This window comes from Danio rerio, chromosome 16, assembly GCF_052040795.2.
Source record: "Danio rerio strain M-AB ecotype USA chromosome 16, GRCz13ab, whole genome shotgun sequence".
Lineage (NCBI taxonomy): Eukaryota > Metazoa > Chordata > Actinopteri > Cypriniformes > Danionidae > Danio > Danio rerio.
Window position 1 is genome coordinate 14,319,085 of NC_141036.1, and position 11,727 is coordinate 14,330,811.

Sequence of the window (11,727 nt, forward strand, 5' to 3'; positions counted from 1 at the left end):
AAATCAATAGCACCTTCAATAATCTAAACATTAAAGATGGACCGCAAGATGTGTTGAGTGGCTATATGTGGTGAAGAACTATGGCAAAGCTAAGTGTGATTATTGTAATAAACTAATAAGTTATAAAGCAGAGAGTCCCGACCAACAGGACTGACTTAGCATATGCGGTTGGCTCATTCTTCACGAATATAGAATTAAAATAATGGCGCGTAGGTTCATTGTGCATCCCGCAGGTGCAACCAACAAGAGTTGTGCATTTTAGTTTAACTTTTTTGAGCGTTATAAGCAGCTCGGTGATAGTTTTTAATTAAATATATCGAGCCGAAACTAAGCAGCGCATTCTCTCCGCCTCCTCCGTTATAACCAGCGGGACACGTTACTGAAGCAGGAGAGACACTCCGTCGTTCATAATCTTAGCTGATGTGTCGGTGGGGTGCTTTCCCAAAAAAAGACGTACAGTAACTTGCGGCTGAACTATGCAGAGTTTGGAGAAAAAAAGGATATAGTGATGCATGTTTCCCAAAACCCCTAGTTTCTCTGTCGCAGATCCATCATTTGAATCACGTTATAAGTAAAACGCACATAATGATAAAGCACACCATCATCACGAGGGCAATTAAATAGACAACCTAAACATATTTTTAATTGTTAATTTATGTAATGTGAGTTTTTATAACTTTGTTCTTTAAATTATTTCAATATAACTTAGGCTATTCTATCGTGATGACACCATAAAAGGCCTTCAATGCATTGATATAGGTAATAGGGATACAATGAAAAGCCGATTTCACTATTGACCTTGTTTTTATTCATTGACGGCTTCCCAACGCCGCAATTCTGTTGCGCGAAAAAAAGCTGCTGCAAATAAGCAAATTTATGACAATACACATTTAATAGTTTCATGAAAGTAGTAGCTGGTGTGCTTCATCTGCGTGATTCTGATTTGACATTCTTCCGCTAAACTTGCTCTGTGTTGAGGTGTAAATGGGCTGTGCTCTTTGCTATTGAGGCTAAGACATCAAGGTGTAAATGAGCTATAGTTCTCTTTGCAACTTTCAATTTTGAGGTGGGGGAAGTGGGAAGAGGCAATTCAAATGTACCATCTCTAAAAATAAAAAGGCCGCTTACGCGGCATTTGTGTTTAAAGATTATTACTTTATTTTATTATTATTAATTTATTCATTCATTCTTCATTCATTTTCTTTTCGGTTTAGTCGCTTTATTAGTCTGTGATCGCCACAGCGGAATGAACCGTCAACTTATCCAGCATATGTTTTACGCAGTGGATGGCAGGAGGGATGGAGTGAAAGGAAAGGCGGAATTTGCCCCGAGTCTGGGAAAGATGGCTTGCCGTAATTACACTAGTTTTCCTATCGCACACATGCGCCAAACACATAAACAAATAAATAAAAAAGGGAAAGAAAACATCTAGCCTTGAGGTCTTTTTGCTTATAATCGCCCTTATGTTTCCGTTTTAAATGTAAGGCTGTTGCATAAAATAACACAATTTTAATTTATAAGTTACTTTGCTGCGTCCCCCTTGATGTTTCAATAACGCATAATAATCAACACACCATATTAAAGACACAGCAGACATAAAGGTTGTGTGTGAGAGCCCGAGCAAAAAAGGATCAGAAATTGATCACGCACGCACAGGAAAAAAGGCAATTATGCAACACATGACATGCATCACTCTCAATTGACGGGCTCTGCTTTCTGTTTTAACATAATCAAGCAGCTTAAAAAATAATTTGATGAAGAGAAATGACAGGAAAAAAAGTAATAAAAAAAATAAAAAGATTAAACGTATCGGGACTGTTAAAAGAACATTCCTCTTTAATATATTCTTTCGACTCAGATACATCAGCTAAGATTATGAATGACGGAGTAGGCTATCTCTCCTGCTTGCTTCAGCAGCGTGTGTCCAGCTTGTTATGAACGAGGAGGCGGAGAGAATGCGCTGTTTAGTTTCGGCTTGATATAAAAACTAACACCGAACTGCTTATAACGCTCAAAAAGTTAAACTAAAATGCACAACCCTTGTTGGTTGCACCCGCAAGTTGTGTTATTTATATTTGTGGCTGTGAAGTTTATTAATATATATATATATATATAGAGAGAGAGAGAGAGATACTGAGACATTACAAGTAAAAAAAACAACAACAAAAAACAAAAAATTTTCTTTAAAGAAGAACAGATGTTTTGAGAAAAAAAAAAACTGAACAGAACTGCAACTAAATTATTAAAACTAAACTTGCAGGACTTCGTTTATGTCCTGCGGCAACTTTATTTTTATAACACTTTTTTTTTGCCCCGAGTCTGGGAAAGATGGCTTGCCGTCATTACACCGATCGCACACGAGTTACATGCGTCAAACACATAAATAAATAAATAAATAAATAAGGGAAAGAAAACATCTAACCGTATAGGAGGTCTTTTTGCTTATAATCGCCCTTATGTTTCCGTTTTAAAGGCTGTTGCATAATACAATTTTAATTTATAAGTGACTTTGTTGCGTCCCCTTGATGTTTCAATAACGCATAATTATCTATACACCATATTAAAGACAACAGAAAGACATAAATCTTTACAAATTACCTGTCCCCTTTTGTAGACTCAAAACAAGTGTCAAATCTTGAAAAAATTGCCTGAGCCATATTAAAATATAATTTAAAGAATTACATTATCGGATAAAACCGCATTAAATAAATAAACCAATATAAAACAAGCAAAAGCAAGCTATAACAGTTTAGGTAGGTCTATGTAGCCTACATAAATGAAACCGTTAAAGTCAAATTAAACTTTCATTTTACAAGATAGGCCTATTTTTTTTTTAAAGATTTTAGATATTTTCTAAAAACAATAAACACCAGAGAAGGTTTAAATATTTATATAGTGGGTACGATGATAATAATTAAATCGTTCAAACAGAGCATTTTTTGGGGAGAGTGAAAGCAGAATGCGACCTTTTGATGAATTAGCTCTAACCTTTGACAGTTTTTTTTTTCTTTCTGCGGTTATGCGCGCATTATATTTCAAATGCATATGCAAGGTGACTGAAATTGAAATTAAAATACAAAACATACTGGGCCATTAAGTAAAAAAAACAAAACAACAGTTATACTTTAAAGAGAACTTTAAAGAGAACATTGTTGTTTTGAAACAAAAAAATAACTGAAAACTATTAAAAATAAACCTGCGAGATATGTCCTGCGGCAAAATTATTTTATGAAGCAGTATTCAACTTAATCTCTTTAGACCATGCGCCTGACCGTTTCTTAGTGTTTCACCACATGTCCTTAAATACATAAGGCCTATTTTTATTATTTTTCATTATTCGTTTATTATTATGTACAATAATTGTGACATAAAATTAAATAGTGAAATATAATCAACAACGAAAATGTAAATAAAAAGGTAAATTAAAACATAAATGAAAAGGTCTTGTGTTAGTCCTACCAAAATAGCAAACACTGAAAATCTCTTTACATTTAGGCTAAAAGACTGCTTTAATTTTTTAATTTAGGCATACTTAGAATATTTGTACTGAATGTTTGTGCTTTCATATTAGTTGTCTTTAACTTCTTCAATTCTATTTTTCAAAACGAATCCTCTTTGCACTTAAAAAGTTTAGAATAACAATAAATCGTGTTAACAAATTTTAAATGATTAATAAAGGAATTATAATGCTTTGACTTATTGTTTAATCTCATTTACAAGCACAATAGCATATTTAAGGCTGCTGTGTGGGCTATTTCTGTCGGTTCGCATCCCGTCCCTTTGCGCCCCCTGGCGGCTCATTCACAAACTGCGGTCATACACTAAAAACAAAGCGGCTCCTATTTCAAACGGCGGCTCTCACCTACTGTAGGTATATTGTTTAAGCCTTCTTATGCATGGAAAACATGTCAAAATTATATTTAAACTGAAAAACACCACAGCGGTCTGCTCTGTGATGTAACGAGGCTTCCGGCGAGGCGATGTAACGGCCACAGCACGAGAAGAGCGATGTCCGGGCAGCGACGGCGGTGACGACTGGCAAAGATGACCGGCAAAAGACGACGATGAAATTCCTTTGTTCAAAGTTTTATAGGCTTTTGTAGAGGCTGGGTCTACACAATACTTGTCCAATCAGATAAGGTGCGGGGTGGAGTCACACCCCAATTCTGCCCTCTAGGAGGCCGGGTTGGCACCTGGTGTGGGTGCTGCTTTGATAGCATTGTGGTTAAAATAAAGTCTCATAACATGGACACTTTTCATAGTATGGTTTCTTCATATAAACTAATGCATTTGAAATGTTCCTAGCTTTCAATCAATACCAAACATGAAGTATTTCACAAACATTCTGTAGATTTCATTTGTCACTGAGGGCTATTACTCAATAACTATCCATAACAGTTTTGTTAAACACATGGAACATGTACACACAAAAACCTACAGAAACATAAAGCAAACGTACATTACTCAAATAAACTGTTTTACTTAAATGTCCATTAAACTTTGGAAGCGTTTCTGATCGCTTCTGTGTCTGCCTGAGAATGTGTATTCCTTGCAGACGCCAAAGGACACGCGAACCAAAAGGTACTTCTCAAAAACCGGTTTGGTGGGTTTTTTAATTGTAGAGCCTCTTATTGTTTTAAGGTGTAAAGTTAATTAACACGCAACTGTGATGTTGACTGGCTAGTCATCCTGTGGATTGCCTTTTGCTGGGTGCCTGTGGATTGCTTTGAAAATGAAATCAAAGCTCAGACATGTAGGCACCAACCAATCTTTTAAGGATAACATGGTCTGTGGCTTGTTCGGTTCTGGAACGATCCGTTGACTCACTACATCTCCCCCATTTGGATGGTGATGTTCCTGGCATGAACATCGGCAGACACTGGAACAAGAGGCATAGGTAGAGAGAGAACAGACACACAAGACACAAACCACATTTCCATTCCATAGACTGAGTTCTGGTGCAGGTTTTAGCATAAATTGTTCAGGTTAAGAACACAAGGTGTAGTGTAACATTGCCTGAAATAATTCAAATTTAGTTATTTAGCTAGTTTACTTCATTGCAAGTATGGAGTGGCGCTAGCTTCAACTTAAATAAGCAATAATTCTGCAGCAATTGACACTAACTTGGGAGAAGGAGTCAATCCTACTTTTAGGCCCTGTGCATGAATTTGCAGGAGTTCCCTTTAGAGGGGACTGGAACTGCAAATCAATTAGGGAGAGAGAGAGAAAGAAGGAAATCAAGAGGCATAGTGATGCAACAAAACAAGGTAGGTTAAAAACCAGCAAAACAGTGTTGCAAATGTGGAGTGGATCCTCTCTACTAGAGGTTGTTCTAGCAGTGCTGTAGAGGAGAAAGTATTAGTGTTATGTTTAACTAGGTGTTTCCCTAGAATGTCAAAGATTATGTTAGTGTGTAGAGGGTAGAACAGTTGATCTGTGTCAAGTTGTGGTCCTCCCCCATTTGTTGTTTAATGATGATGGAGCAGTCAAATGTTCATCCAGTAATGGAGGTACCGGAGTTTGGCATTGGTCAGGAAGGGTTTCAGGACTGAACTGAGGTTTGTCGGAGGAGTGGCAGACGACCAGAACGGCACTTTTAGAAACCTGAGGGTTTTCACCTGCAAGTGTTTGTTGGTTCAGGTGGTTGTTGCTTCTCCGCTCGGCAACTAGTCAGGCTGAATCTGCTTTTTCCTGTTTCCTGTCCTCCTCTATGCATTTGAGAAACTCTTTCATCATCAATTTCACCAGTTCTTGAGGGTCAAATCCCGGTGGGGTATTTTCCTCTTGCTGGGATTGAGTCTGAGCGTTGTCAGGGTGGAAATGTTTGGAGTACCTTCGTTGACTCCTTGGACTTGATGATACAGGGTTTTGATGTCTTCCCTTGGAGGGACTACTGGATGGTGACCAGCTTTTGTTTGACCCCCATTGGTTTCTTTCCTGGTAGTGTTCAGGTGAGCGTCGTTGTCCACGCGGTCCATCCCAGTGACTGCTCCTCTGTTTGAATCTCGTGTCAGCGTAGGAGTTTCGTTGTCTATTAGACGAAGACGCATTCCATGTGGATAGTGGTCTCACGCTGTTTGGGCGTTGGGCACCCTCTAGTGCCAGTTCTGGATAGGTGTTAAAGTCAAAAACTGTTGCAGTTTTAGTGTTTTTTCCTAACACCATCTTTTGTTTGTCGTGGGCTTTGTGTCAAATCTCGCAATTGCTGGATGCTCATTGTTCGTGGGCATGCGAGTACTCCGAGATGTTGGCTTACTGCAGGATGGAGGTTTCTCAGGAAGAGAATCTTAAAGTTCAGGTCTTCTTCCATATTCGGTTCGTTGCGAGTCCCGAAAAAGGCTTGCCTGAGTCGGTTGTAGTAAGCATGTGGGGACTCATTGCGAGCTTGTTTTGTCTCCAGAGCACTTAACAGTCCTTGATCTGATTCAGGGTTTGCAAACTCTCTGATGAGGGCTTCTTGGAGCAAGCGGTAATCGTTCTTTACCCGAGCCGGTTGTCGGTCCAGGAAGCTGCGCACCTCAGTGCTGGATGTGGCTCGAAGCAAATACAGTCTTTCTTTATCAGAGACATTGGGTCTCATTTCCAGGTGGAAATCAATGTCTTGCAAATAAGCGTGGACCTCCAACCCACCTGACACACTTGGAGTAAACTTGCCTATGTTTCTGGCCAGCTTGTAAAGGTCTTTGAGGTCCAGACTGTATCTGTGACTGACTATCACAGGCTCTCGTCGCTGTGGGGTAAGGTAAGGCTCTTCAGAAGGTGTTGGCGAAGATCTTCGGCGTGGTTTCTCACCTCTTTCAATAGGTGAGAGCTCAGGTAAAGGGGATCCTGTCCTGCTTGGCTGTGGCGAGGCTGGTGCACATCTTGTCTTTGGAGGTTCATAGCGCAGTGCATAGGCATGCCTGAGTTCACTGGCGGACTCCTCTATGATGTCATCCGCTTCCTGCATTAGTCTGTCGATCTCATGTCTTGCTTCGCTCAGGTGAGTTTCAAGGGCTTTGATTCTGGCCTTCTTGTCTCTTAAGTCCACCTTCGCTTCCTTCAGTAGTTGTTCAGCGTAATCTAGCTTGTTAGTGACGTCAGCGTGGTCTGCTCTGGCTTGTTCTCTTTCTTCTGTGACGGCTGTTAGGGCTTCTTGTAGTTTGTCGATCTCCTCTGTGGTACCTTCATCCACCTCATTTGGTTGTTCCAGACGTTCCTGAGCCTCTAGCTCTAGCTGCTCGGTGCGGGCTTGCAGGCGTGTCAGCTTGTGTTGGAGTTGGGAGGTGTGTCTGTCACTCAACTTGAGGGTGGCTATGAGTGTGTGCCTCAAAGTACCAGTGATTTTGGCCAGCTCCTTGTGGTTGAAGCTTTGACTTGGGTCTTGCTTCATAATGCTGTTTATGTTCTCATCCAGTTGGTTTTGCGTCAGGGGCTGCAGTGTTTGGGCTGCTTTAGGGAGGAGACTGCCTGTTACAAAGCTCAGCCAGCATTCCAGGTCCTTCCAGTGGCCAACTGGATCTTTGGAGTGAGCCATCTTTTGCGGCAGGGGGGAGGACTTAGAATTAAACTGACACAGACCTTGGAGAGAGATAGAGAGGAGAAAGAAAAAACAAGGTAGAACAACGCAAACAGACAAGGAGAAATGTTAATGTGCAATATTAAGTGTGTACTAATGTTGAGTTAAGTGTGGTTCTCTGGAACTGTGGCCCTCTGGTGGGTACGCGTGTATAACTGGTAGTCTCTGTAGAAAGAGTCAGTAGCACAGACAAAGTGAGAGAACAAAGAAAAACAAAAGTGATAAGGAGACTAAGGAGTAGGGTGAAAATCTGTAGTTTCCACTTTCCTAGAGAGAGGGTTCCTTTAGCTTTTGTTAAATATAAAAATAAGATTTCTAAACACCAGGACTGTGGTTGCTATTAAACTTTCTTCTGAAGTGACAGAAAGTAGGACAACAATAACAGTATTGGCTTCTGAATAGGATTGACTCCGTACACCAAATAAATTGTTTCTGGATGCGTGTTTAGAATTGGATCTAACGACGCCTATCTTCTTGGTGACCTGATGAGTGAGAAAGGAGGGGTGAGATCAGACAATTTTAATAATTAAAAGTGTTCAAGTGTCCCAAACATCTATTAAATGTTTCTAAAATTCTCTGCTTTTTGACTCTCACAAGCACAATCCTTAAACCAGCATCAATAGTCTAGTTAAAAGAAGATAGTTAGTAGAGAGAGAGAACAAAGGAGTTAGTTTTCTCTTAGCATTAGGTGTATTTAAGGATGTCAAAGCGGTGGCGCTGTTGAGTTGACACTACAAGAACTGTTGGTTTTATTGTGTTATATAGTAACCACTTAGTCTACGTATTAGAAAAATCAGAATTTTCCTCTTGAAGTTGGCTAATTGGAGGGCTACTGCTCTAAGACTAGGCTCAATGATGACTTAGGTTGGTACCTTACAGCTCACTGGGCTGGACTGTCCAATTGCATCAATGAAGCAGCAGGGGGAGCACTGTCTGTAAGCAGGCTTAAAATAAACTAAATTTAATAGACTAAATTCAATTTTGAATTTAACTTAACTTTAAATCTGTAAGTTATCTTTAAAATTGATGAGAACACTTATGACTAAATTTTATTAATAAATGTTATTAAAATGATACCATACATTAATGAACCATTAATGAAATTTAAGTTTCAAAACAATGAAGTTGGTTAGAGTAACATTTAATGCAGTTTATCATTAAATTAAACAATTATAATTCATTTAATCAGTGAGTCTTATCTGTATAATTCAACAGTTATAGGAAATGGGTGTTCCTAGATGTTGATGAATGGAAAAAGTATTTATAATTGAATAAGTCAGAAAGCATTAATTTATAGTAATGAAAACAAAACTATAATTCATCACTTATAAAACCAACAGCTTATGTGAGTTCAAACTGATCAAATTCAACAGGCCAAGTACAGCAGGAAAAACAAAAATTAAATTAAATAATAGTGATTAAACTCAGCAGTTAGATCGTGCACACTTTTATTAACTTTGCATTTGTCAACTTTTCCAAGGTGAGTAAAGAGAAACAACTGAGATGCAAGAGTTATTTCAAGCATCAGCCATGCAATGCATTTAAGACCACTAAATGCTACGTGCTATCTATTAGCCTTCGCTGCTACTGGAAATGCATAAACTTCAATGCAAACGCGTTAGCGTTAGTTTAGCTTAGCTTCACGCTATGCTCTTTGTTTACAATTCAACCTGGCGCTGGCGTACTGCACATGCGCACTTGAATGTAATTCCGGCAAGTCTCTCTGTACCTCCGGACCAAGGTTGCTGCTATGGCAACGACCACAAAGTGGAATAATAGCAAATTTCACAGTATCACTTGAGATGACGGCGCATCTCACACTGTTCAAGCAAAAAGCACTAGTTAGATTTTATATCTTAACAGTACTGAACGATCTCAACTCATGAAAGTGAGATAAATTAATCAACAGGATTTCTGAGATTAATACAAATCGTGACAGAGATATGGGGGATCTCAGCACTCTGTGTTAAGTCTGTGTAGACTGCAAACACATCCGTGGATTCAAACCACAATTTCAATTGATCAATTTCAAAACTTCTCCTATAAACTACGCTAGGCAGCTCTCTATGAGCTCCACGTTTTAAATAATTTACTAAGTATTAGCAAATTACAGGGCAACAAGAATTTAGTTAGCTATGCTAAATCAGTTACCAGGAGAAAACACAGCTGAGTTTCCAGCCGGGAATCGCGGCGTAAGAAATCATATTGTGAAGGCCTTATATATGAGATAAGCACAAAGGAATACGCTTTGTCTTTCTCTACATGCGCTTTAGAGCGGCTTACAGTGTGTCTCGGCGGACAACTTAAATGAAGTTTTACTTTCTTAACAACAATAAATGCAGTCAAGCAATAAAACAAATGGTACCACAATGAAATTGTGCAGTAGCAAAACTTTTGTTCCCTCTAATCTATTCTTTCCGGACAAAAATAGAAAAGATTAACAACGTGATTTCTGGGTTTTGTGCTTTAAAAGTTAGATCTGCTTGCCCGCATTCTCCACCACTATGTAAGAATCAGCTCTTTGGTTTAAATCATGTTTAAACTTTGGGGATTCGAATCAAAGATTCGAACATGATTCACATAGAATTATTTAAAGCTTACACTTAACTTAAGTATTTGTCCAGCAAATAGAACGTTTAGTGTAAAGCAATTCTGTATTATATTTTTATGTGGCCAACAATAACAACATAAAAACAGTATCTAATTATTTAATGAGCAAGGTAGCAGTATTTGAAGCTGGGGTATTAACTTATAAAGCACACAACACACCAACACGGATCTTAAAACGAAACAAAAGTTTATTGCTACTCTATAACACAAAGTACTAATCTACGTAAAACAAACAAATGCACATACATACACACACGCACAAGCAGTTTGAGGAGAGTTTTGGCTGAGTGGATTTAACTTCTAGCCTTTGCTAAGTTCTTAGCATTGCAACCTGAGAGAAACCATAAAAGCAGAGAATTTTGCTATTCTTTACTACTTAAACATAATTCACACCAGATTCAGTAATGGGTAGAAACCTTGTTTGTGCTACTTGCGTTCTGATGTAATTTTGGTTTCCTCGACTGGTCCAAAGGGAAATCCCGGCGAAGCTGATTGGTCAGCGTAGCAACTTCAGTGACGTGATGGAATTCCCTTGTCGGTGAAGAGGGGTTTCCTTAGTCGGTTGCTAGGGATACGGATGTTGGACAAGACGGCGTTCGAAGTCCTTCCTGGGTTCCTGTAGTTATGATGAGTTTCAGAGTTTGGATGTGTTGACCCGATGGCTTGTTGTTGAAGCGGTTGCACAAGCAGATCGGGGGTCGAGCCGGCAGCAAGTGAAGGTCGCGGTCTGCTCCGTGATGTAACGAGGCTTCCGGCGAGGCAATGTAACGGCCACAGCACGAGAAGAGCGACGTCCGGGCAGCGACGGCGGTGACGACTAGCAAAGAAGACCGGCAAAAGACGACGATGAAATTTCTTTGTTCAAAGTTTTATAGGCTTTGGTAGAGGCTGGGTCTACACAATACTTGTCCAATCAGATAAGGTGCGGGGTGGAGTCACACCCCAATTCTGCCCTCTAGGAGGCCGGGTTGGCACCTGGTGTGGGTGCTGCTTTGATAGCATAGTGGTTAAAATAAAGTCTCATAACATGGACACTTTTCATAGTATGGTTTCTTCATATAAACTAATGCATTTGAAATGTTCCTAGCTTTCAATCAATACCAAACATGAAGTATTTCACAAACATTCTGTAGATTTCATTTGTCACTGAGGGCTATTACTCAATAACTATCCATAACAGTTTTGTTGAACACATGGAACATGTACACACAAAAACCTACAGAAACATAAACCAAACGTACATTACTCAAATAAACTGTTTTACTTAAATGTCCATTAAACTTTGGAAGCGTTTCTGATCGCTTCTGTGTCTGCCTGAGAATGTGTATTCCTTGCAGACGCCAAAGGACACGCGAACCAAAAGGTACTTCTCAAAAACCGGTTTGGTGGGTTTTTTAATTGTACAGCCTCTTATTGTTTTAAGGTGTAAAGTTAATTAACACGCAACTGTGATGTTGACTGGCTAGTCATCCTATGGATTGCCTTTTGCTGGGTGCCAGTGGATTGCTTTGAAAATGAAATCAAAGCTCAGACATGTAGGCACCAACCAATCTTTTAAG